Here is a 27,482-nt window from a genome sequence, read left to right on the forward strand (position 1 = left end):
CATTGCAAAGAAAATGTTTCTAAATAAATAAAATTTAACTTGAAAATATTTCTGTGTGTACTTGGGTATGCAATCAAAAATATGTGGTATCTTGCTACAAAATATAAACATAGCTTGAAGGAATGGAGAAGCTGACAGGGAACGAGAAGTGGTGTACATTCTGTCTTCTGGCTAGTTTAGCACGTTATTCAGTACAATAAATATTTGAACATAATTATTTCTTATGAAAATAATGTTTGTAAAAGTTTAACAAAGAATATTCCAAATAAGGCAATCCTGTTCTATTTTCATGAAATTTACTCATTTAAAAAATATGGTTCTATAGTTTTGAGATGTTTAGTGAAAGTTATTTATAATTAATAAACTATTACTATTAAAAATAAACTTTAGCAAGAAAAGTTTTCTCGTGTGCATTTTTATGATCTATATTGTTCCATATAGGTGTTTAATATGGGTAATACATTCACCTTACGGGAACATTTATTTATCAATACACTATTATCACAGACCTTTCTATTACCTTCTTATAATTTCAAACATTTTTCACAGTTATATTGAGACGTAATTGACATACAACACTATATAAGTTTAAGGAGTACAGTATAACTATTTGACCTACATACATCATGAAATGATTACCACAATAGGTTTAGTTAACATCCATCATCTATAGTCTATAATCTCCCTCACATATTTCTTTCTTCCCAATTCCCCTTCCCTCTGACAGTCACCTGTTTGTTCTCTGTATCTATGACTCTCTGTTTAGTTATGTTTGTTCATTTGCTTGATTTTTAGAGTCCATGTATAAGTGAAATCATACAATATTTGTCTTTCTCTGTCTGACTTATTTTACTTAGCAAAATACCCTCTAGGTCCGTCCATGTTGTTACAAATGGCAAGATTTCATTCTTTTTTATGGCTGAGTAATATTCCATTATATATATATATATATATATATATATATCTTCCTTTATCCAACCATCTATTGATAGGAACTAAGACTGCTTCCATATCTCGGCTATTGTAAATAATGCTGCAGTGAATATAAGGGTGCATATATATTTTTGAATTAGTGTTTTTGTTTTCTTTGGTTAAATATCCAGGAGTGGAGTTGCTGGATCATATGGTAGTTCTATTTTTAATTTTTTGAGGACCCTCCATACTGTTTTCTATAGTGGCTGCACTACTTATTTTCCCACCAGCAGTGAAGGAGTGTTCATTTTCTCTATATCCTCACCAACACTTATATTTGTCTTTTTGATAAAAGCCATTCTGACAGGGGTGAGTTAATATTTTATTGTGATTTTTATTTGCATTTTTCTAATAATGAGTGATGTTGAGCATCTTTTCATGTGCCTGTCGGCCATCTCTATGTCTTCTTTGGAAAAATGTCTATTAAGTCCTCTGCCCATATTCTAATCAGATTGGTTTTTGTTGATGAGTTGTATGATCTCTTTATATATTCTGGATACTAATCCCTTATTGGGTACATAATTTGCAAATATGTTTTCTCATTCATAGGCAGACTTTTTGTTTCATTGATTGTTTCCTTCACTGTGCAAAAGCTTTTTAGTTTGATTGGGTCCCATTTGCTTATTTTTGCTTTTGTTTCCCTTGCCTGAGGAGACAGAGCCAAAAAAATATTGTTAAGACTAATGTCAGATTGCTTACTGCCTATGTTTTCTCCTTGTAGTTCTATATTTTCAGGTCTTACATTCAAGTTTCTAATCCATCTTGAGTGTCCTTTTGCATATGGTGTAAGATAGTGATTCAGATTCATTCTTTTGCATGTAGCTGTCCAGTTTTCCCAACACCATTTTCTGAAGAAACTCTTTTCCCCATTGTATTGTATATTCTTGCCTCCTTTGTCATAGATTAATTGTCCATATGAGCCTGGGTTTTTGTCTGGGCTCTCTATTCACCATTGATATATGTGTCTGTTTTGTGCCAGTCCCATACTGTTTTGATTACTATATAGCTTTGTAGTATAGTTTGAAGTCAAGGAGTGTGATACCTCCAGTTTTGTTCTTTCTCAAGATTGCTTTGGCTATTTGGGGTCTTCGGTGATTCCATACAAATTTTAGGATTAGTTTTTCCAGTTCTGAGAAAAATGCCATTGGTATTTTGATAGGGATGGCACTGAATCTGTAGATTGTTTTAGGTAGTATGGACTTTTTAACAATGCTAATTTTTCTATCCATGAACGTGGTATAAGGTTCTGTTTATTTTTGTTCTCTTTAATTTCTTTTTTTTTTTTTTTGCGGTACACGGGCCTCTCACTGTTGTGGCCTCTTCCATTGTGGAGCATAGGCTCTGGACGTGCAGGCTCAGTGGCCATGGCTCACGGGCCTAGCCGCTCCACAGCATGTGGGATCTTCCTGGACCGGGGCACGAACCCATGTCCCCTGCATTGGCAGGTGGACTCTGAACCACTGTGCCACCAGTGAAACCCCTCTTTAATTTCTTTAATCAATTTCTTAGTTTTCATACTATAAGCCTTACACCTCCTTGATTAAATTTATTCCTAGTTATTTTATTCTTATTGATGCAATTATAAATGGGATTATTTTCTTAATCTCTCTTTCTGACAGTTTGTTATTAGTGTATATCAATGCAACAGATTGTATATTAGTTTTGTGTCCTGCAAATTTACTGAATTCATTTATTAGTTCTAGTAGCTTTTTTGGTGCAATCTTTAAGATTTCCCATATATGTAGTATCAAGTCATCTGCTAATAGTAACAGTTTTACTTCTTCCTTTCCAATTTGGATGACTTTTATTTCTTATTCTCATCTAATTACCATGGCTAGGACTGCCAATACTATGTTAAATAGAAACAGCAAGAGTGGACATCTTTGTCTTGTGCTGGATCTTAAAGGAAGAGCTTTAGGTTTTCACCATTGAGTATGATGTTAGCTGTGGGTTTGTCATATATGGCGTTTATTGTGTTCAACATAATTATATGTTCCTGCTATACACACTTTATTGAGAATTTTTATCATAAATGGGTGTTGAATTTTGTCAAATGCTCTTTCTGCATATATTGAGATATCATATGGTTTTTATTCTTTGTTTTTTTAATGTGGTGTATCATGGTTCATTCAATCTTAATGCACTGTTCAGAATATGAATAATATTGAGGATTTAGCAACATTGAACCAAACAATTTTACTCAGGGAATTTGCTCCCACTTTGCAGAATAATGTGCTAATTACTATTATGATATTGTAAAACCTCAGGTATCATATTCTGTGAATGTATATTTTTAGGTAATAAAATATTAATCATTCCTGGCAATTCTGACAGCCTACAACACAATGTGTTGTGCAAGAACAGCCTCTGAAGAACTCCCTGTTTAGACATATAATCTGCCTTTCTCTCACCTCTTTTCTTTGCTGATCCCCACAGAGTTAATCTTCTGCTACCTGGATACTTCTCAACCATTATCTCCCTTCCTATCTTGTCCTATTGCTAGCTGAGAACAAAATTGACAGAGGTGAGACTGACAATGGCAATAGGAAAAAGAAGGATAAATAAACTTTATAAACATCTCTCATTCAAAATCCACTGATTTTTTGCTTAGCTCCAGGGATCATGAATCTCAGGCAACATTTATTATCTCATGTCCTCTCTTCAGAGGTCTGTTCATTAGCCTCAGTTTTCAAGAGTCTACCTAAATTCCTTTAATGAAAAAATATGATCTTAGGAAACAAAAGAAAGAGAGATATGATATGCCCATGAGAGTTAACTCAATCTTCTATGATTTTTCTCAATCTCCTGAATCTTTGCCCCAGTAAATCTGAAAGAATTACTGAATTCCAAGTTTCTATCACCCAATTTGAGAATTCTGAGGGCATTTCCATATATATATGTGGAAACACAGCCTTTGGAAACTTGAAATTAAAATTATTTTATTTTCTAAGACAATAAATTCTGGGATTCTTAATCAGCTTTCTATTAATCAAGAAAAATTACCTTTGTAAAGTCAAGAATAAATTTCAGTAAATATATCCATTCTATGCAGGACTGCACAATTTATAGAGAAAAGAGAACCTTCCTATTTAATTAGGTGGTACTTGTTAGATATGTTTCTGTATGTCCTTGAGAAGCAATTGTGACCAGTATATGATGGCTTATACCAGTGGGATATCTCACTTTTTTGTAAGATTCAAGAATTGGTTAGTCTGCAATGTTCTCTCAAAAGCATGAAATTTTAATATTTAAAACTATTACTAGAAAGGTGAGCATATAAAAATGCTTAAATCAACTTCTTTGATTTTATATAAAATCTATGTATCTATTTATATACAAATCCTCATAGATATATAGATCCTTCTCCAAATAAAAGTTTTTAAGTCCAACATTCAGATTTTTTAGTTTTTTGGGTAGTATTATTATTTTGGCCTTTATAAAATTTTCAACCTTTATAAAAAGTTCAGTTCCTTGAAAATTTCAGCAAATGGCTATCAAAAGCTTATGTATTTGTGACCATAAGCTTTATATCAAACTTTACGCCTGTTATATGATAATATATAAAGGAATCAAACCATATTTTCTTATAGTGATTTCCAATGAAGATCCATATGGGTGGTATTTTAGGCAAAACTTTTAGTAATTTAAAAATTACTATATTTTCACCATTATAAAGAAAAATATTTTTTTGTGTGCAGTAAGATTGAATTATTTGGTGATTCATATTATTATGTAAAATTGAGAGGTATATATTACAGATATGCAAAAGAATAGTTTCTTTGAAACAAAAGTTGTCAGAGATTATTTCTATCCACCTGAGTGAGAAAATTGCATGTGTTAATTTTGAATGATCTTTCTTTGATCTTTTTAACACTGAAATGAAGCAAAACTACTGAAACCTGGTACTTAGCTTCCTCCAGGCAACTCATGAACTAACTTGCTTAAGTTAACTCCCCTTTCACTTGCTTTCATTATGATTCTCCTTTTTTTCTCTCTCTACATATTCTCATTAAACTTACAGTCACTAGTCACCTTCCTTTAGGGGTTTTATGGAGTCCATTATCACCTGCCAATTCATTCAGAAAGTCCACATGGGCACACAATGGTGAAATTACTCTCTTTTAGCATTTCCTATAAGAATTGCCAATTATAAGAACCTGGCTGTTTCTCAACACTTCTGTGTTCATTGCCTCTACAAATAAAAATGTCAAGCTATAGGATGTTAGATTTGGGGAGGAGAGGGTTAAGAAGTCAAATAATCTTGATCTTTATTTAGTGGATGAGAAGACCAAAGATCCCAGAGAAATGATGTTTAAATTCATGCAAAAAGTTAATACAAATAACAGCTTCATCCAACAATTTTGAAGATATATCTATTTATAGTAAATGTAGGTTAATGTATTTAAATATTTGTTAAAGGACAGCTACATTCTTTTTAGACTGTTAGTTTCCTGCTTGTCATCAAATTTGTATTCACAGTGTGGTTTTGAAATATTTCATGATAACATTCAAGAACTTAGCAACATCAAGGAGTCTTGATAAATTAATCCACTTTGAGTGAGTAATTTTCTCTCTCCTTGTGATGCATTCCAACTTTCTGAAATATTCCCTGTATCTCACTCTCAGTAAGTTGAATGTGAATTATTGAGGGGTGTTAATAACCCTCAGGTATCCAGATGGTAGAAAATGGCCTTTGGGCAGACTCATGTTATATTGCTATTAACATGACTAAGTGATAGAAATTAGGTAAAATGTTTCCTAAGCCAAATTCATGCAGGTAGAAAAACTGATGTTAGCTTTTGATATTGGCCTAGAGCCACACATGTTAAAGACAGCTATGAGGAATCAATCTGAAGGACTTGCTTGTAAGCTGTAACTACAGTAAAATTAGAATCTTCTTCCAAAGTTGTTTTTCTGATAATTACTTGAAAGAAAAAACTTTACAATCACTCGAGTCAGATAAAATATGACATCAATAGGGTACATATTTTTAACATTTAAGATTAATTTTAAAACTTACTTTCAACACTTTTAAAAATAACAAATACAATTGGATATCACAAAATGATGTGTATAAGGCATCCAAACCACAACAGAAATTAAATGTTATTGGCACTTAGAATTTACATTACTTTGTAAAAGTTTGATTTAGTGAGGATGGCAAAAATACGATTATTCTAGAATATTTAAAAAATAGGGACTTCCCTGGTGGCGCAGTTGTTGAGAGTCTGCCTGCCGATGCAGGGGACAGGGGTTCGTGCCCCGGTCTGGGAAGATCCCACATGCCGTGGAGTGGCTGGGCCTGTGAACCATGGCCGCTGAGCCTGCACGTCCGGAGCCTGTGCTCCACAATGGGAGAGGCCACAACAGTGAGAGGCCCGCGTAACACAAAATAATAATAATAATACCTCCTAGATATAAACAAACAGAAAGAATAATGTTGGCCAATACTTAAATTTGTATATTAACTATTAAATCTACATATGATAAAACATCAATATTCACTAAGGTATAATTTGATGACAGATGGGAAAGTTGTTACATACTTAAACACAGAGCTGACACATGTTATTCTAATAAAATGACAAACTCCTGAGCTCTAGTTTCTAACCCCCTATGATTATTTTCTTTATGGCTTCCTATATTAGCACTTCTTCCCACTCTATTTTTGGTGACATAGAGAACCACACAGGAGCAAAAATGCAGTGTATCCAACCTTTCCATAGATTGAAAAAGGATCATTGCCTTATTTGGATCCTTTTTCAGCCACCTTTAGAGGAAATATATTTGCTTGTAGCAGACTTGTAATTTTTATGCAATTGTTAAAATAAAATATTTTGAATAAGTAGCACTATTTACTTTCACATTTCACTACCAAAGAGTTGCCAGTAGTCTTTAGAAATAGTGATAACATGGAAAAGAGAATCAGACAGAAAATCGATATTATGGACCAACAAACAATCCTAGTTTTAGAATCTTTCTAAAACATCATGAAATCTATTTTTCAGTTATAAATAAGGTATAGATCATAAATTACCTTTGCCATAAAATATGGGTAGAAATATCAAGTATGATAGAACCTAACAAAATATATGTGCCTGTTTGAATAATTGTTCTTCCTACAGTACAAAAATATAATGACAGGCATGTAGTCCTCTGTTAAATCCATGTCATATTGTATCCCCCCACTAAAATGCATATTTATTATGTTTATATGATCTTAAGATATGTTAGAAAATATATTGTGACTAAAGTCATATTAAATAAAATAAATGAAGTAATTGTATGAGGTATTTGGCCATTGTGAATAACAGTATGAATAGTTCAGAATTTAAAATACTCATGCCTCAACAGATAGAGAATTATACAAATAGCAGACTCATATTTCCTCTTCACTAACCTGTCTCCACATAGCAATTTTATATTTTTCAAATAAATTTATTTATTTATTGGCTGTGTTGGGTCTTCATTACTGTGTGCAGGCTTTCTCTAGTTGTGGCGAGTGGGGACTACTTTTCGTTGCAGTGCAGAGGCTTCTCACTGTGGTGGCTTCTCTTATTGCAGATCATGGGCTCAAGGCTCATGGGCTTCAGTAGTTGTAGCATGCAGGCTCAGTAGTTGTGGATCCCAGGCTCCAGAGCGCAGGCTCAGTAGTTGTGGCACATGGTCTTAGTTGTGCCGCAGCATGTGGGATCTTCCCGGAACAGGGCTCGAACCCATGTCCCCTGCATTGGTAGGCGGATTCCTAACCACTGTGCCACCAGGGAAGTCCAGAGAATTCATTCAGCTTTGCTTGACACTTTACACTAAATAAGTTCCAGGGACTACAAATACTAAGTATAAATTTGAATATAGAAGCCAAAAAGGATTGCTGTATTATATACTGAATTTGAATAGGCAATCAAAATGTAAATTGGTAACAATCATATTGTTTTCTATAGGAAACTTCCATTTTTCTGTGGAAATTTTTGCATTTTATACACTGAGATAAACACAGGTACATGGTTTGCTCACCTGTGCAAGCAGTGAGTAGAACACTGCCAGCATCTCCTTTGATGCTGGAAAGCACTTTGGCGTAGGGAGTATCCAAGATTGGGTGGAGCTCAGAGGGGAAAGGTCAATGGTGTCAATCTCTACATCTGTGAAACAAATCCTAATAATTATTTGCTCTCATAGTCTATTTTATTTGTAGATACAGAACTATCACATGCTACAATTTTATAGTTAATTGCAAAACTCAGGTGTAATATATGAAATAAATACCTCATCCTTTTGTTATTCCATATCTGAGCAACAGATGTACATCACACAGTTTATGCTTTACAGCATATTTTCATCTATTTATTGTGAGTTGAATCAACCTGTGTTTTCAAAGTGATGGATTATGAATGTGGTCACCCTTGGACCACCAAATTGTTAGAGTGTTAACAGGACAGATTGGGCAGTTTGGGCAATCAATTCTTAACTTTTGCTTTTGAGGTGGGAGAATGTCGTAATTCTATTTATTTTAAAATGTGATAGCCCTGAGATAGTTGGCTTGGAGGCTTAAAAGAAGGAGATGTTTTCTATTCTTTGTAATCCTCTGAGTAACAGGCAGTGCTATTCTGAAGTTGTCAGTACCCAGTTGAGTATAATTCTCAAATTTTAATGAGTAAAATTGATATAATTTCTTTAATGTTTTGTAGAGCAGCTTATAATTGAGATTTTTATGTTTCTTAGGGGTACAAAAGGTGACTTGCTTGTAACTATAACCTCAATATTTAGCATATAGTAGTTATTCCATACTTACTGTAAAGTAAGTCTACAGACTTTTCATGTGCCTACTTAGTGCTTTATGTTTATTACTTATCTTCCTAAAGACTCTATAAGGTAGGCTATATTTTTATTATTTTTGTTTTACTTTTTCTTGTTGTTTTCTCTAAACTTTAAGCACATTTCCCTGTTTGCCCAGTTATTCATGACAAAGTCTGTAATGTAAAGTCTATCATATTCCAAATCTTAGGCAGCTTCTTTTGAGCTACATTGGGCCAAATAGATACTGCTCCTGGAAAAAGATGATGGATGTTAAGGATGAAGGAGGTGATGAATGAAGTCAGGAAGCCAGAGACTGGTTTGAAATTCTGTCCCACAACTTTCCATTATACAGACATGGGAGATGACTTTAAAAAATAATAAGAAGAATCCAGCTGTTCTTCCTGGACAACATTCTTCACTCTCCTGCCTGATCCCACCAGTTTGCTGATGACACCAAAACATCTTGCTTCGAATTCTCTCCTGAGTTTCAAAAGACTCAGTGCCCATCCACCTTTTACCAAGAATTTCCATGACCAATAATCCCAAATCCTGGCTGCCTCATGAGACCCCTCAAAGATGGTCTCTGGCCCAGATCATACCAGAGTTTGCTGCAGCCCTTGAGTGCACAGATCTGGACTTGAGCCTTTGTCTGGTGGCATCAGTCTCCTGGTTTGTGTTTCCAAACTTGTTCTCCAAACTTTCCCTTGCTTGCTTTCCACTATCATCATATTATACAGTTACTAACTCAGGAGAGGATTCTATGCCCTTTCACTGCACTGTCTTTCTAAAGCACTTGTATTCTACTTTAAAACTCTTAGAAACTCCCCTGTCTAAACGATCAGTTTCAAATTCCTAAGAAAGGTACTTTCACAATCTGCTTTCAAACTACTTACCAAGCTCAGGCCCTGTTCCTCCTAAGCTTACCCACCCCCATACCAGCAAAGATTAATGCCTCTCACACAGTTCTTTTTTTAAAAAAAAAAACATGTCCCTTTGCATTTATGGTTCTTTTTGTCATGTGGCCTCTTTTCTGTCACCCAGAATCAGAACCACACATTACTTTCTTTTTCTGCTATGCTTCCCGCATACCCTTGGACCTCCATCTATAAACCCACAGTACATTTTTATAACACCAAAACACTTTTTATAATTATTTCTATATGAAAAAATTTTCATAATTTTTTATACTCCCTGTGTCTATAGACATGTCATTTAATCTGTGTCAGTTTTCTCATTCTTAAAATGGCAATAACATTACTGCCTACTTTATAGGTATGTAAAATTGAAGGTATAATACATGCAAAACAAAATGTCCAGCACACAGTGAGTGCTCAATTGAGTAATATTCATGTGCTTATCCCTATTAGAAATTTTATTACTCCACAAAACTATGAATTCCTTGAAGAAAAGATAATATTTATCTTTGTAACTACAAGAAATCTCATCATTATTGGCACATAATATGTGCTCAATACATTTTTACAAATTAGTTATTATTCCTTAACGCTTCAATGGCACTAATTTTTAATCCTGTTTCTCTTTTCAGAAAGTATGGATTGTACAAATACCAATGTAAATTGGATGACATAATCACTGTTAAGTAGTTATTTAAAGCATGTTGCAAATGACTGCATACAGCACATACCTGTGAAGCAGCACCATTCAACTGTTCTACCTTTAGTTGGAAATCTTAGTGGTCACTCTTCTACCAAACTAATTTTGCAAGTATTTACTAATATCAACCAACTCAGTTACAAGCCTGAATGTTGTTTGGGGCACCACTTTATAAAAAAGATGTTAATTTAAGTGAAAGGATTAAATGGCTTAATGTTACTATTAGCAGTTTTAAACCCAAGCCCCTATCATGGTCGTGGTTTATTTAATCCATTCTATTAATGACCACCCTACTCAGTTACCAGTATGGAGGTCAGTAGAGTGGTCTAATTGTGATTATACAGAAAAACACTGAGTGGTATTGAACACATGGAAAGAGGTGTTCCTCCTTGTTTGGCTTCTTTCCCATGTGCCTGATTTTTCTGGGTACCATGTTTCTAGGCTACAATAAACAAGCCTCTAACTGCTTTGCCTAGTCCTCTGTGGGCCTCCATCCTGCTTATCGCCTATTCTCAGCACAGCACATCTAGCGATCCCTTTGAATCACATGTCATGTCTTGGCACTCTTCTGTTTAAAAATCCCCAATGACTCCTAGCTTACTGGGAGCTCTAGCCACACTGGCTTTTCTCATGTTCACAAACAGGGCAGACATACACCCACCACAAAACCTTTGCCTTTGCTCTCTCCACTTCCCTAAAGTTCTTCCCCCAGACCTCTCCATTCACCCCCGTAAGTCTTAGCTCACAAGTAACTTCACAAGACTTTTCCTGAGTTGACCCTGTTTAAAAATTGAGATCACTACCACCTTCTCCAGCATTTTCTGGTTCTTTTTCTTGTTATATTTTTTCATATAGCACATATCATCACATATTCTTAATATAGCAATATCATCACATATTTAATATTTAATACAGCACTTCATCAAATATTATTTTTTTACTTTTTTATTTTTTGCCCATCACTCCCCAACACCAAAATTTTAGCTCACTTCAGGCAAGGATTTTTGTCAATTTAGTTCACTCCTTAATTCCTATACTGATACATTACAGCCTTTCAATAAATACTGAATAAATGATTTAATTGATTAATAAAAAAAGAAATGCAAGGGTAATTAAGTTTAACTATTATGCTCCAAGTTTTAACATGTATTTCTGTACAAACATTACTTATAATAAATGATGTATAATTAACATATCTTTATCTACTTAGAATTAATAAATTAATAAACTAATAAATTCTAAATTGAATAAAATCTAAATTAACATAAATAATATTAAATAGAATATGAGATAATATTTACATAACCTTAGTTTTTGACATTTTAATACAACCCAAGTCCTAGATTTTATGATAAAAGATGTTTATCTGACTAGACATATTTATCTATATAACAATAAAATAAAAGATGTCATAAATAAAATCTGAAGACCATTGTTAGACTTCAAAAATTATAATGTTCATTACAGTTTAAGGATTAAAATTCATAATAAAAAAGAAATATATAAAATTTTTATCAAATATAATATGATTGTTAAAAAAATTGTACCTACTTAAAGTGGACAATTTGATATTTTGGCATATGTATACATCTGTGAAACAATCACTGCACTCAAAATAATTAATATCTCCATCACTCCAAAAGTTTTCTTATGGCTCTTTGTAAAAAATCTCTTCCTCCCACCTATCCCCATGGCCCACTTACTGTCCCCAGAATGACACTATAAATTAGATCTCATTAAAGAAATAAGCTGATTTGAGGAGAACTGACCATGTAACACTATTGAGCCTTCCAACCCATGACATGGTTTATCTCTCCATTTATTTAGATTTTCCTTAATTTCCCTTACCAGCTTTATAAATTTCAGTGTAAAGGTCTTTTATATCTTTTACAAGAGTATCTCTATTTCATATTTTGATGTTATTATAAAGGACATGTTTTTGTATTTTTAATTTCTAATTATTCATTGTGAGTACATAAAATATAATTTATTTTATATGTATTCTATATCTTACAGAATTCCTGAGTTTGTTCATTAATGGCTTCAACTAACTTTTTAGTAAATTCCATTAGATTCCTTACATAGACAAATACGTCATCTGTGAACAAAAGCATTTTATCTAATTTGGATGTCTTTTTTTTTTCCTTGTCCTGTTTCATTAACCAGAACTTCCAATATTGTGTTAGGTAGTAGCGATGTGAGCAGGCTTGCCTTTTCCCTGATTTGAGGCAGAATAATTCAGTCTTTCATCATTAATATGATATTAGTTGTAGGTTTTACATAGATCTTTTTTATCAGGTTAAGAAAGTTTGCTTCTATTCTTATTTTGCTGAGGTTTCTTTTATTTTTTGGTCAGACAAATATCCCATGCTCTTCAAATTTCTGAAAGACTTTGTGGAGGACTAGTAATATTTCTTTTGTAAACACTTGGTTAATTTCATCAATGAAGTCATCCAAGAACGAATTTTTCTTTGTGAAAAGAAAAATTATTATCTATATCATCTTGAGTGAATTTTGGCAGCTTTTGTCTTTCAAAGAATTTATCCACTTTATCTAGGTTGTTGAATTTATTGCCATAAAGTTGGTCATAATATTTCCTTATTATGTTTAATATCTGTAAGATCTATACTGATATGACCTCTCTTGATTCTGATATTAGTAACTCATGTTCTCTTTTTTTCTGTTCCTTTTTTTCTAATTCATATTTATCTCTGGTGTTCATTTTAGACAGTTTCTGTTGCCATCTTTTCAAGTTCATTTGTCTTTTTTCTGCAGGATCTAATCTGTTATGATCCTATCCAGTGTAGTTTTCATTTCACACATTGTGATTTTCATCTCTAGAAATTCAAGTTAGGCCTCCCCACTAGGTCTACTTAACTGTTTCATTAAGTGGGATACAGTTTTAATAACTATTTTAAAACCTTTGACAGCTAATTCGAACATTTGTAACAGTTCTGGATCAGTTTCAATTCATTGATTTTTCTCCTGATTATTGATCATATCTTATTGCTTCTTTGCTTGCCTGGTAAGTTTAGATTGTTGCTAGACATTGTGAATTTTTATGTTTTTATTACTATATATTGTTGAACTTTATTCTGGAATGTGGTTGTTACTTATAAACAGATTGATCCTACTGTGTCTTGCTTTTAAGATTTGTCAGACAACTACATAGAGCTGTTTAATCCAGGGCTAGTCATTCCCCACACTGATGAAAGACCCTCTCAGCACCTGACCCAGCATCCTCATGATTAGAAGCTTTCCAGTGTAGTTGATCAGTCTCCACTCCTGGTCCCCTGTGAGCAACATCAACAGCTTCTTCTAGTCTTTTCTGGTGTTGCTTTTTTCTTGGCCCTGGGTAGTTTCCTCTCACACAGGCAATGAAAAGGACTCTGTTGAATGTTCAAAATGGATCCTCTTTAGATTTGCAGAGTTGTCTAATTTTGCAGCTCTTCATTACTCTTTCCTGGAAACTCTGTCTAACCACCTTGGTCTCCGTGGACCCTCAACAATGTCTCTGCAACTCAGGAAGTTTTCTGGGCTCTGCCTGAATTTTTCTTCCCTATGTCATGGCTTGGAGACTTTCTCAAGGCAGTAAATCATAGGGCTTACCTCATTTGTTTCCCATCACTCAAAGATGATGATCCTGAGTTGCCTTCATTCCACAACTTTGAAAATGTTGGAGTTTTAAAAAATTATTTCCCACTTTTTTGTTTTTGTCAGACAGGAGGGTAAATTTGCTCCCAGTTATCCCATCATGCTTTGAAACAGAAGTTATTACAAATAGAGTCTTAAAATTTACAAATAACCTGATAGAAAAGTGAATAGGGTATTCAGAAAGGAGATCCAGATGACTAATAAGAAGATATTTACCGTGAGATACAATTTTTTACCCATATAGACAGCAAATTAAAAAATGATGACTTACTATCGTTAGCAAAGTTATGGGGAATAAACCCTTTAATATCCTGTTAGCAGAACTGTGAATTAATACAAACCATTTTGGAAAGCCTGGCAATAAAAAAAAAATCCACATCATTTGACACAATAATCCTTTTCAGAGAATCTAACTTCAACATAAAGGCCATGTAATAAAATAATTATCATAGTTGTAGTCACAAAGCAGCAGACTGCTTTTAAACGTCCATAAATAGAAAGGTCAAATGTATCAGTAAATTATACATATATACATAGCATATTCCATATTCTATGGAAAAATAATTAGCTACTAAAAAGAGTGAGTTCTGTCTCATTGACCATGAGGATTGACCATGATATATTGTCCAGTTAAAAGAGAAGTTCTCCAAGCAACATGAATACTATAATCCCTTTTTAATAGAAAAAATAAAAGAACAGTGGAAAAAGTGAAAATAAACACCATCCTATTTTTTTAACCTTCAGGAGGGTGTGCTGGAGAGATGTCATGAAAAGTTTATTAACTTTTTCATTACTTATCTTTGTATCATATTACTTTTTGTACTAAGCAAATATTGCTTTCAAAATTAAAAAAAATTAAGAATAACTTGAAAATCCCAAGAATGTTGCCAATCAGTGTCCAATATAATTTGCTAAAATATTTACACACATATTGAAAGAAAATCAATAAGGAAGTCCACTTTAATATGTATGTAATGAAACTTGGGAAGTTTATGGAATATACTATTATATAGAATTGCAAGAGAAGTTACTTAGTAGATAAATGATATAAGAACACTTGCAGATGGGTACAATTTAACGTTTGTTATGAAAATAAGGCACTAGAAATGGCAGGAACATTTAGAAGAACCTCAACATATCCTCTAACTTTGACCTGTGTTGCTCACTGACCAAGTATATTACCATGTAATTTGAAGTGAGACTACTGATTTGAACTAATGAACTGATATCTTATGTTTTCCTTATTTATACATCTTTTCTAAATGAATTGAATTTAAAACGTTTGTCTTAAGTATTTCTTTTCTTTAAAATTTTTTGGCCTTTTTAGTTTTCTTTTATATTAAAAAATTATCTGATTTTAAGATGGGTAATGTCCCTCCTCACACTCCCTGAATATTTTGGCTTATGTTGATATTTTATTAATTTTTGCTTTTATGGAGTGATTTACATGAGTCTTCTATTTCATCACAAGTATTTCACTTTTCTCTTTCCAGTTGCATTTCTACAAAACCTTCTTTTAAAAGTCAGTATTTTTGTTTTATTGTTCTTCCATAGACCTTCATTTCATACCAATGATATTATGATCACTAAGTCTAAATATGCTCTAGCTGTAGACTTTTTAGGATTATATCTTTTCCAGATATTCAGTCAAAGCTGGCTTCAGACTTGACTGCTGGTTAAATGTACCATACAAAAAAAGCAGCTCAACACTGATTCATGGTTCTGAATCTTCCTTAATTCATCAAATCAGGGTTTTTCTATAACATATTTTCACCCAAGGCCTTAACTTTTCAAGGATAAATAGTCAATAGCAAGTTTTTCATATTTCATAATTTAGTATTGTCCTGAGAGTCTTTACTACTTTAGAAAAATGTAGGATAAAATGTATTCATGTACATTTAACACATGAAGATTTCTCTTTTAACTAAAATTCTTCAAAGAAATAAAATAAGGTGGATATAACAGACTTGCCTGATGATTTCAAATAGATAATATATCAGAATTGGAGATCCTGTAATCTGCATGGGAAAAACAATAGCTAACATTTAATATGTGCTCCCTGTGTGTGAGGCATTATCTTAAGCAACTTACATATGTTTATTTATTTAATCATCCAACCAGCCATACTGTTTTGTTTATTACTATTGGTAATTTCATTTTATCATAAGAGAATTCATGGCCTTGAACGCTTACATTAAGCCACACAGATAATAAGCACCAATGCCTGAATCTGACCCAGGCAATGGGACCACACATTCACAATAATAATTGCTACATAACGTAGTGTCTCCAGAGTTCTATACAGATAATTTTATTTTTTGCTCACAGTTTTAAAACTAAACTCTTCATAAAATTGGCATGTCCCCTAAATTTTTTTTATCATGAAATTAAACAACCTAAATCCTACCATTGTACAGTAATGCCACAGTCATGTGTTATATCTCCTTTAAGCTCTTGATGTATTGTATTATTTTTTTAAAGTAGGAAATTATTTTTATTCCAAGTCAAATACATAAAAACAGATTTTCTCACACTACTCTTAGAATTGTAAAAGGGGAGAGAAAGGCACTAAACTGATATTTCACCCCGTTATCCTCTGAAACAGTCAGAGCTGGGCCCCATGTGAAAGTATGGGATCTTACAGCTCCTGCAGACAGAGGGTAGGTCTTTTCTTCTTATCTCATACATAAGCCAGTGGTTTTCAAACTTTGGAAAGGTGTGACTATTTGGTGGTTATTCTTTTTTAGATTTTAAGCCAGTGAACATGGCTGGAAATAATTTGAAATGAGGAAATTAGACAAAAGACTACCTTTCAGAAGGGAGACATTAATGAAAGATCATGTTGTAGTCATGATTTTACAAATAGAAGTTATGCCCAAACTAGCCAGTTCATAAGAATTGGAAAAAAAAAAGATCTTATGAGCTAGATGGTTTACATGAATAATTTTGACATAACAGTTTTATCTATTCACACTGTGAACTTAGATCTCATCAAGCTTTGTAAGTCAATTTCCAACGTACCGACAATGACTATGCTATCATTTATTGCCCATTTTGTTATAATGTGAGCTACTCAACCCCATTTCTCTGTGCCCTGAGTCACACTTCTGTTGTTCTTGCTAACCCTTTCCTGACTCCTTTAGATGTCTTCTGTATGTTTTAAAATTTCTTCACAATAACATATTTCATATGAATATCAGGCTGCTCTATGTTCTGCTTTTCCCTTTACCTGATCCTTTGCCCTCAGTTTTTGTTCTCTTTCTAATGTACACATAACAGACACACATGCATGTAAATGTGGTTACCTAGAGGCTCACTACCTAGAGTAGTTTGAGTTTTCTTCAGATCTCCAGAAGTGGTGTCAGGTTTTCTGTTACTCCACTTATGGATAAGAAAATAGGTAGTAGACAGAGGAAAGTTGATTTTTGTAATGTCACACAGACAGAATCCAAACTAGAGCTCAGAATGTCTGTCTTTAGGCCTAGAAAGCTGCCTATCTGATGTCTACATTTATCTAATCATTTGCTTCACTAGTCTCAGTTCCTTAGTCAGATAGCTGCCAGTAACACACTTTACACACATGTCAAAAACTCAACTTCATCACCACCACCAACAGCAACAGCAATAATACCAGTTTAACAACAAGGGCAGAATGATATTCTTTGACTGCCTTTTCTGTTTTCAAAAAGAACACATGGATTTGGAAGGGCATCCCCCATACAGCCTATAATAATGTATGTAGACTAAAGAACTTGGAGCTCTGATTCAAAAATCTATGCTCGTTTGATTCCAGCATGCTTAATTTCTGAGTAGGCCTAGGCTGACAGGATCTCAGACAAGAGGAAAATAAAAAAGAGGTAAGTTAACTGGGATAAAGATGAGAAATATGAGGCATTTAAAACGTTTTCTACCACTAAATTCCTGCTTGTGATTTACCTCACATTCATTACTTAACCTGTGAGTCTATAAATGGGGGTAATAGAGCTTCCACCCTCATCACTCACTGGGGAGCCATGAATAGGACCAAGCAGCCCAGAAAGAGGAGGTTTTAGCAGCCTCCTACCTCTGATGAGCAAAGACATACTTATCTAGCACCAGAATTTGTTAAGCTTGCATGAGCTGTTTCAATTTGATAAAAATGGTCTTTATATCATAGCATCATGCCATATCCTGGTTGCCTTTGTAAATAAACTTTATTTTTTACAGCAGTTTTAGGTTCACAACAAAAGTGAGAGGAAGGTACACAGATTTCCCATACACCTTCTGCCCCCACCCCCGAAGCATAGCCTCCCCCATTGTCACCATCCCCCACCAGATGTTACAATTAATGAACCTACATTGAAGCATCATTATCACCCAAAGTCTATAGTTTATATTAGGGCTCACTCTTGGTGGGGGATATTTTCTAAGAGTTTTGACAAAGTCATAGTGACATGTATTCCTATAGAGTCCCCCTAAAATCCATATGTTGAAATCCTAACCTCCAATGTGATGGTATTAGGAGGCAGGAGCCTTTGATGTGATTAAATCTTGAGGGTGGAGCCCTCATAAAATGAAATTTGAGCCCTTATTTGAGACATCAGAGATCCCTCACCCCTTCTGCCATCTGAGGACACAGAGAAAAAGAAGTTTATCTATGAACCAAGAAGTAGGCCCTCACCAGACATTGAATATGACAGCTCCTTGATCTTGGACTTAACTTATAGAACTGTGAGAAATAAATTTCTGTTGTTTATAGGCCACTCAGTATTCTGTGATAGCAGCCTGAATGACTAAGACATGTATCCACCATTATTGTATCATACAGAACAGTTTCACTGACCTAAAAATCCTCTGTGCTCCACCTATTCATCCCTCCCTCCCCACTGCCCTTGGCTACCATTGATTCTTTTACTGGCTCCATAGTTTTGCCTTTTTCAGAATGTCATATAATTGGAATCATATACCATCTATTTAGATTGGTTTGTCTCACTTAGTAATATATATTTAAGTTCACTGCATGTCTATTCATGGCTTGATAGCTCACAGTTTTTAATTGCTGAATAATATTCGACTGTCAGGATATACCAGTTTATTTACCCATTCACCCACTGAAGGACTTCTTTGTTGCCTCCAAATTTTGGTAATTATGAATACAGCTTCTCTAAATATTCGTACTAATTTTCAGCCTCTTTGGGTAAATACCAAGGAGCATGATTGCTGGATTGTACGATGAGTATATTTAGTTTTGTAAGGTACTACCGAACTGTCTTCTGAAGTGGCCGTACCATATTTTGCATTCCCACCAACAATAAATAAGAGTTTCTGCTGCTTCATAGCCTTGCTATCATTTGGTGTTGTCAGTGTTTTGAATTTTTGCCTTTCTAATCGGTGTGTGGTCATATCTCATTATTTTAATTTCCATTTGCTTAATGGCACAGGTTGTTGATCACCTTTTCATATGCTTCTTTGCAACCTGTATATCTTCTTTTGTGTAGTGTCTTTCATATATTTTGTCCATTTTTTAATCAAGTTGTTCATTTTCCACAAGTTGGATTGCAACTACCTATTCATTTTCCAGATGTGAAAACAAGGCAGGAATGGCTTGTTCAAAGGGACAAAAACTAGTTAAAAGCAAAAGTTGAATTCTGCCCTCATTCAACCTTTCTTGTCTCATGTCTGGACTGCTATGAAAGATCTTACCATGATCAGGCTTTAGTAGAACAGCTAAGCAGCATACCCCTGACTCAGATCCCTCGTCCACATACCTGAGTGTCTCTCCAAAGCTGATGCTTGGTGAGGTCATTCTGTGAGCGCTCACTGTCTTGAGAACACAAGCCCTGCATCCCAATCTGTGTTTCATCCACACACTGTTTACTGTCCACCTCAGATGTGATGCTTTAGGAAAACTGGATTATTAGCTGTTCCCTAACCCTATCAATTTTCTGTCATGGCTTCATCACTTTATACATGGAAATCTTCCTGGATTGTTCTCTTTCACCTCAAACTAACAAATTTCTACCTCTTCATTTTTGATCCCTAGGTACCTTCATGTAAAGGTATTTATTTTCCTTTTTATGATTGTCTTTGTCTTTTGCCTTTTCAAATTTTTTATTAAACAGGGTGCTTTCCTTTTTAAGAAGAGAGACAAGAAGGAAGCTCACATTCACTATCTTTCCCATCTCAGTGACGACACCACGATTAAATCCTTTGCACAGTCAGAAATCTAGGCATCACCCTTGAGTCCATGCTCACTCTCCTCCCCTCTCACTGTGGCAGCACAGACGACAGCACTGGTACGTGCACTGGTCAACACTGTCCCAACCCTGTCCCGTTTCCAGTCTAGTTCCATTTTAATCTATTTTCCTTATTATGTCCCTAATATTCCCTTTAAGATATAAAACTGGTTATTTCACTGTCCAGATAAATACTACCTAGGCCTTCTATTATGTTTAGAATAAAGCCAAGAAGAACCACTATGATTCAGCCCCTGCCTGCTTATCTGACCTCATATCACTCTCTCTGCTGTTCACTAAAGTCATGATATATATGCACTGACATTATCTCTGTCCCTTAAAAAGGCTCAACTCCTTCCTGGCTCATTGCCTTATGTTCCAGCTCCTAGAAGACCAGGGCTCCAGGCTCCTTCTCATTCAGATCTCAGTCCTTTGTTACCTCTTCAGAGAGACTGTGGCTGACGTCCCCTCTAAACCTGCTTCCCCAGGCCCTCAGTGCTGTTGCCCTGATTCCTTTCTTCATAGCATATTACTGTCTGAAATGAGCTTGTTTATTCCTTTCTTTGCTTTTTTTTTTTTAATCTCTTTCCACACATTAGTATCTAAGCTCAATGAGGGCTATCTTGTTCACTGTATTCTTAGAACCTGGAACAAATATATAACAAATAAGCATATTTGATTATTTAATCTATATAATGTTAACATATTTAATAATAATCTATTTCTTCACCGAGAAAGGCAGTAAGAGAGTGCCAAATGCTCCCTTCCTGGCCCTGGCCATGTTATGTTTGTACAGTTTCAGTAGAAACAATCACCTTCTGTCCCCAGCACTGAGTGCTATGAGCTTTGCTGGTACTCTGGATCTTTAGAACAAAGTAAAAAGCCCATTTTCAGGCAAAGGACAGGAGCATTGTAGATAGTATCCAGATGTTGCCTGACCCTGCATTTCATAGGTACTAAAGGAAAACTGAAGTTCCTTTGGCTGATCTCCGCTCTTGAGAGCCTACAATTTCTCTCATTGGGATAAAAACAAATCAAAGGATAACCTTCATTACAGAGAACAGACTTAATGCTAATGGATCCTAGAGCATTGTTCTTATAGAACAATTAAATGTTTACCTTCTCCCAACCAGCGTTTGCAGAATAAATGTTTTAAATGAGTGGTGAAGGGGGCTGGGGAAAGATTATGACCTGAATGCCAATTCTTGATACTACTGGGTTGGCCAAAAGTTCATTTGGGTTTTTCCCTGAGAAGTTACGGAAAAACCCAAATGAACTTTTTGGCCAACCCAATGCTTCTTCCATGTCTTTGATGAAAGGACTTGACAGATACAAGCATCTTGGTAGGGAGGCTGAAGGGTCTTAAACTATCTGATGTTGGACGTGATTCCAAGAAAGCAGGCATTACATTTAACCTTTGAGATGCAGCGTTAGGGAGGGTGGATATCCAAGCCCTGAAAGGAGCCTTAGAAAAGGACCATCAATGCCCTGATGGCTGAGAGCATCTGGTGGCTTCCTGCAGTGAATCCCTTCAGCAACATGCAGAATTGGATTGACTCTGACTACTCGCTGTGTATGTTCATTTTGTGGAGGAAGGAGAGAGGGACTGCCTGATGCAGTTGACTCTAGTGCCCTTGAGGATAGCTATACAGATGTCCTGTGGGATTGAGTCCTGGGGGAAGCCTGAGAACAGAGAGATGTCCCATTCCCCCTTCAGAGGGTCAGCCCAGCCTGCCACCCCCTGCATGCCCACCAGAGCAATCCAAGTCTTCCTTGCTTAGAGGTTTGCCCCTGACAAAGAGGCTCGAGCACAAGAACTTTTTGAATGCTGAAAAAAATCCACCTTGCAGATAGGCAAACACCATTTACCATCCATTTGAAAGACCTTACCAAATTGAGAAAGGGAAACCCAGCTGAACAATCCAAAAGGTGGTTCCTTGCAAGAACAATGAAGCAAGGAAAGGAATAAAGGACAGCACCCAGGTCTTCAAACTCTAAATCTGTGTTCTTTCACTTTGCAATTCTGATTTATTTCACGAGGCTACTTAGAAACTTTCACATCATATTTTGACATATTTTTTTCAAATACTTCTTTTACTGTATTGCACTCATATACCACAACAAGTCTATTTCTTCAGTTACTGACCATGGAACTAAAGTTTTTTATCAACTGTCTCTTCTTTTCCTTTCTTAAGTATTCAGTAGCTGGAATTTTCACTCAGCATCCTTCACAGTAGCTGGATACTCTCATTCTAGCTCACTTTTGCTCATCTTCTGTGCCAGATTCACCTTTCCCATCTGGCAAACAATTCTGCTCTCCTCTAATACACTGTTTGAAAAAGTAGCACTTTAATTATGTTTAAGGACTACTCTATTCTAATATGATTAAATATTCAGGAAGGATACTATGCAATGAGTTTTTGTGATTATAGTGGAGATAGCTAGAAGCTGCAAGCCCAATAAAAGTATAACATTTTTTCAAAAGGCAGGCAAAGCATATTTTATACTCTTTTCAAATAACTTTTAAAAAATTATCATGACTGAGTGGGTTGTTGTTTCCTGACTAAAAGATAACTCAGAAGAAATCATCACAGCATTTTCATTTGGGAGAAAACAAAGGAGATCTTCTAGGAGAGATTTTCTCATGAGATATTTACATAGCTCTCCTCAGTTAATACTTTTTTTCACTTTAGAGTTCAACTTTTTTTAATAAAACAAAATTTTAAAGTAGCAGCCACAAAATCCTACTGAATGGGGGAAATATTTGCAAATGATATGACAAATAAGGGGTTAATATCCAAAATATTTAAACTACTCATACAAATCTACATCAAGAAAACAAACAACCAGATTAAATAATGGGCAGAAGAACTGAATAGACATGTTTCCAAAGAAGACATACAGATGGTCAACAGGCACATGAAAACATAATCAACATCATTCATCTTCAGGGAAATGCAAATCAAAACCACCAAGAGATATCACCTCACACCTGTCAGAATGGCTATCATCAGAAAGAACACAAATAACAAATGTTGGTGATGATGTGGAGAAAAGGGAACCCTTGTACACTGTTGGTGGGAATGTAAATTGGTGCAGCCACTGTGGAAAAAACAGTATGGAGGTTTCTCAAAAAACTAAAATTAGAGCTACCATATGATTTAACAATTCCATTCCTGGGCACATATCCAAAAGTAACAAAAACACTAGTTGAAAATATACATGCAACGTGGGTGGACTTGGACAGTATTACGTTTAGTGAAATAAGTCAGACAGATAAAGACAAATACTGTATGATATTACTTATATGCAGAATATAAAAATAAAACAAACTAGTAAATATAACAAAAGAGTAGCAGCCACTAAAACATTAGCATAACATTGGCAATAAACAATTTTCTAAACCAACAGAAGGAATCAAAGTTGAATTGGGTGAACAGTGACTCAGAGGGTTTTAAGAAGGCCTCTGTCCTTGCCCAGGTATGTTGCTGTAAGTTGCTTGCTCTAACATTTCCTGAACAAGTATAGGGATGCAGTATCTACACTCACTTATGCTCCACTGGTTCAGGCCTTTTCTGTACTGTGTCCTCAGCACTTACCTCAGTGCCTGGCACTACTTGCTGCTCAAAAATACATTGAATAGCCCTCTCCAACCCATCTCCCGTCTGCTTCTGTGCCTCGTCCCCTTCTCTCAGTCTCTTTCTTCCCGATCACTTCCCCAGACACCGACACCCAGTTATTCCAGTTTCCCCGATTTCAGCTTTGGTCTTCAGCCCCATTCACCCGAGGATTTGCCTGAAGGCCACCCCCAACTCTGCACCTGGCCCCTTAGGGCCACTAAGGACCATGACTAAGACAGGTCCCACCCCTATGGCCCCACCGCTCAGGGCGGAGGAAGAAGACGAGGAGGACTATGAGCTTGTCCCAGAGACCCCAGCCCCACCCAGGAGAGCTGGCAGAAGCCTACTCCTCAGCACGCCCCCCCACCCCCAGGACTACGCCTTCACCTTCTTTGACCCCAAAGACTCTGCCTTTCAAGAGATTCTGTATGACCCACAGACCACCATCGCTGAGTTGTTCACCATTGTGCACCAGTGGGTGCCCCAAGTCCAGTACAAGATCGATGTCATTGGCAATGAGATTCTGCGATGAGGCTGCCACGTGATGGGCTGACCTAACATGACACTGCTCCATTATACTTGCAAGGCTGGGGCCCACGGAGTCGAGTTCCCCGTGACGGCTGTGCGCCTCTTGCAGCAGCTGCTGGCGCTGGGAGCAGACGTGATCCTGCGCAGCTGCTGGACCAACATGAACATACTTCACTACTCAGCCTATTTCGACGTGCCCGGTCTCGTGCACATGCTACTGAAGGGTGTACGGCCCCGAGTGGTGAACTCCAAGTGCAGTGACTTCAGCCACGGCTCAGCCCTGCTCATCGCTGCAGGGCTGGGCGCGGCCAAATAATTTGCTGGAACATGGCGCCAACCCGGCACTTCGGAACAGAAAGGGACCCGTGCCAGCGGTGGTTGTCCCAGAGGAGTTGTCCCATGGACATATCCCTGGACAAGGCCGAGGAGCGCTGGTGGCCAAGGAGCTGTGGACGCTACTGGAGGAGGCTGTGCCGCTCTCTTGCGCCCTCCCTAGGGTCACGCTACCTAACTATGACAACGTCCCAGGCAATGCCATGCTCAGCACACTAGGCCTGCACCTGGGAGACTGCATGTTACTGGATGGCCAGAAGACCCACAGCTACAGTTCTGCAAGACCCCAGAGTTTGCCAATGGCTGGTGGGTGGGCATGCAGCTTGATGAACCTGAGGGCAAGAGTGATGGCAGTGTTGGGGGTGTCAGGTACTTCATCTGCCCTCCCAAGCAGGGTCTCTTTGCCTCTTTGTCCAAGATCTCCAAGGCAGTGGGCGCACCTTCCTGATCTGTCACCTCCACACCTCGGACTCCCTGGATGGACTTCTCCCGAGTCACTGGCAAAGATTGCAGGGAACACAAAGGTAAGAAGAGGCCCCCGTCAGCCCTGACTCTGGGTGGCCTGCAGCAGCGTGAGGGAGCCAAGGCTGAGGTTGGAGACCAAGTCCTCATCACAGGCCAGAAGCAAGGGTTTGTGCACTTCTGTGGGAAGCCAGACTTTGTCCCAGTTTACTGGTATGGCATCCAGCTAGACCATCAGCAAGCACGATGGCTCTGTCTTCAGTGTCTGGTACTTCACCTGCCCCCCTCGGCATGGAGTCTTTGTACCAGCATCTGGAATTCAGAGGATTGGTGGATTCACTAACGCCCCTGGGGACAGTGTTGGAGCCAAAAGTGAATCAAGTGACAATGATGCAGACCAAAACACCTTCACAACAGTCTGGACCCCAAAGGACATCACATCAGAGAGTTCCATCTCTAGGTTGCTCTTCTGCTGCTGGTTTCCCTGGATGTTGAGGGTGGAGATGCAGTCTTAGAGGCTCTGGACATTCCACAGAGACACAGAGCCCCCTCTAGCATCTCCTGACACAAGGAGCCCCCTAGTCACTTGAGATAGCATTTCCCAGTAATGTATCCAGAAGAGAGACCCCGTTAGCCAGCCCTCGATCACTAAGGCCCCATTATTAACAGATTCCCCCGTGATAACCCCCCAAATATAGACCCTATGTTACCCAGAAAAAGATTCTCTGAGTGTAGTACCTTTAGGCTAGTCCCAACCCCTCAGATCAGACCCCCCAAAAACAGATTTCCACATCACCCCAAATGATGGTAACTTTCTCTACATAATGCTCTACAGCAGAACATTCCTGAGTCACTGGCTCAGAACCCTTCCTTATTAACAAAGATTCCCCCCATGCCCCCATCAAGTCCCCTTGAAAGAAACACCTCTAGAGCAACAGAGTAACAGACTCACATTTAACATCAGTCCCCTCAAGATATTTTGACCCCCATGGTCACCCCCAAACGCTTACACTGCCATCAGAGACTCCCTCCATTAAAAACAAACCCTGCTCTTACCCCTTAAGAAGAGACCTACATCAACCAGCCCACTGTCACCTCCAAGTTACAGGCCCCAAAACAGTCCTGGAAGTGCTAATTACAGGGCCGCCAAGTCTTCCTGTCCTCTGCACTCTCAAGAAACCCCCAGTACCTTGTATGAAGCCCACCCCATTCAGCCCACAGCACCTGTGCTGGCCAGGCTCCCAGAAAATTCTCTATTTTTTAAGTAATTATTTCCCCCTTTGGGGAACCCCCAAAATTTGAAGGCCCCATTCTGGGACTCTGAGGATTCCAAACCCCAGAGTACATGTCCCAGACTTTCCTGGGTCCCCAAGTCCCACAACCCCTAGGAGGCTCCAAAATCCTAACTCCCAGGACCCCCAAATCATGGAAACACCAAATCCCCCAGGAATCCCAAATTTAAAAAATCCAAGCCTCTAGGAAACCCCAGTCATGGAGGTCCTTGTGCCTGGGATGGAGGAGACTGTGGTCCAGATATGCATCCTGGGCTCCCAGGGCACCTCAAGCCCTATTCGTAGGCACTAGGGAACAACAAACAGGAATTCTCATCTCTGGAAACCAGAGGACTTCAATGCCCTGAGTCCATGGATCTTTAGACACCAAAATTCCAAGAGCCTCAGCCGCAATGTCCCAGATCTTCAAGCCTACATCTCTAATACATGAGGGGCACCAAGGCCTTGAGGGGATCCCAAATCCTGGACCCCCCATTTCAATGTACATTCTGGTCACAGTTCCAAAACACTAAACCTAAGTTACTGGCACTGAAGGACTTCACAGCACCCTGGCCAGACTAAGAGCCTGATGGAGATCCTGAAGACCTAGGGGGTCAAGGGCAGACCCTGAAACCAAGGACAGCTCACGAATGTCCCTTCACTGCATGTCTGCAACTCAGCATAACCCCTACTCTCTTCAATAAAGATGTTTCTGTGGCAAAAAATAAATAAATAAATAAAATACATTTAATAAATAAATGGATGATTTATTTTAAGAAAACTTCTTTAGGCACTTTTAAAACTCCAACTGGTTAGATGCTTCACTATCTTGAATATATAAATTTTTCATGTCCAGGGAAGGACTGGAATTGCAAGATTATTGATAAAAATCACCCATGTAGTCCATGTTCTATCAACCTTATTCATACGCAGAATTTGCACTCTCCTTTAAACATATCCTTATCATGATGATTTCTTTGTTAAGAATTTGGGCCCCTTAGGTCAATGTATCAGTACCA

At 37.1% G+C, this 27,482-nt stretch overlaps 1 protein-coding gene and 1 pseudogene across 3 annotated transcripts in view; both read left to right on the forward strand.

The window, feature by feature from the left end:
* Nucleotides 1-27,482, forward strand: part of KHDRBS2 (KH RNA binding domain containing, signal transduction associated 2) — a 730,387-nt gene that overhangs the window by 357,183 nt on the left and 345,722 nt on the right. The window lies entirely within an intron of this gene.
* On the forward strand, nt 24,096-25,707 carry LOC114907462 (annotated as a pseudogene).

The sequence above is a fragment of the Monodon monoceros genome, unplaced genomic scaffold (genome assembly GCF_005190385.1).
Source record: "Monodon monoceros isolate NGI ecotype Baffin Bay Population unplaced genomic scaffold, NGI_Narwhal_1 Super_Scaffold_3, whole genome shotgun sequence".
Taxonomy (NCBI): domain Eukaryota; kingdom Metazoa; phylum Chordata; class Mammalia; order Artiodactyla; family Monodontidae; genus Monodon; species Monodon monoceros.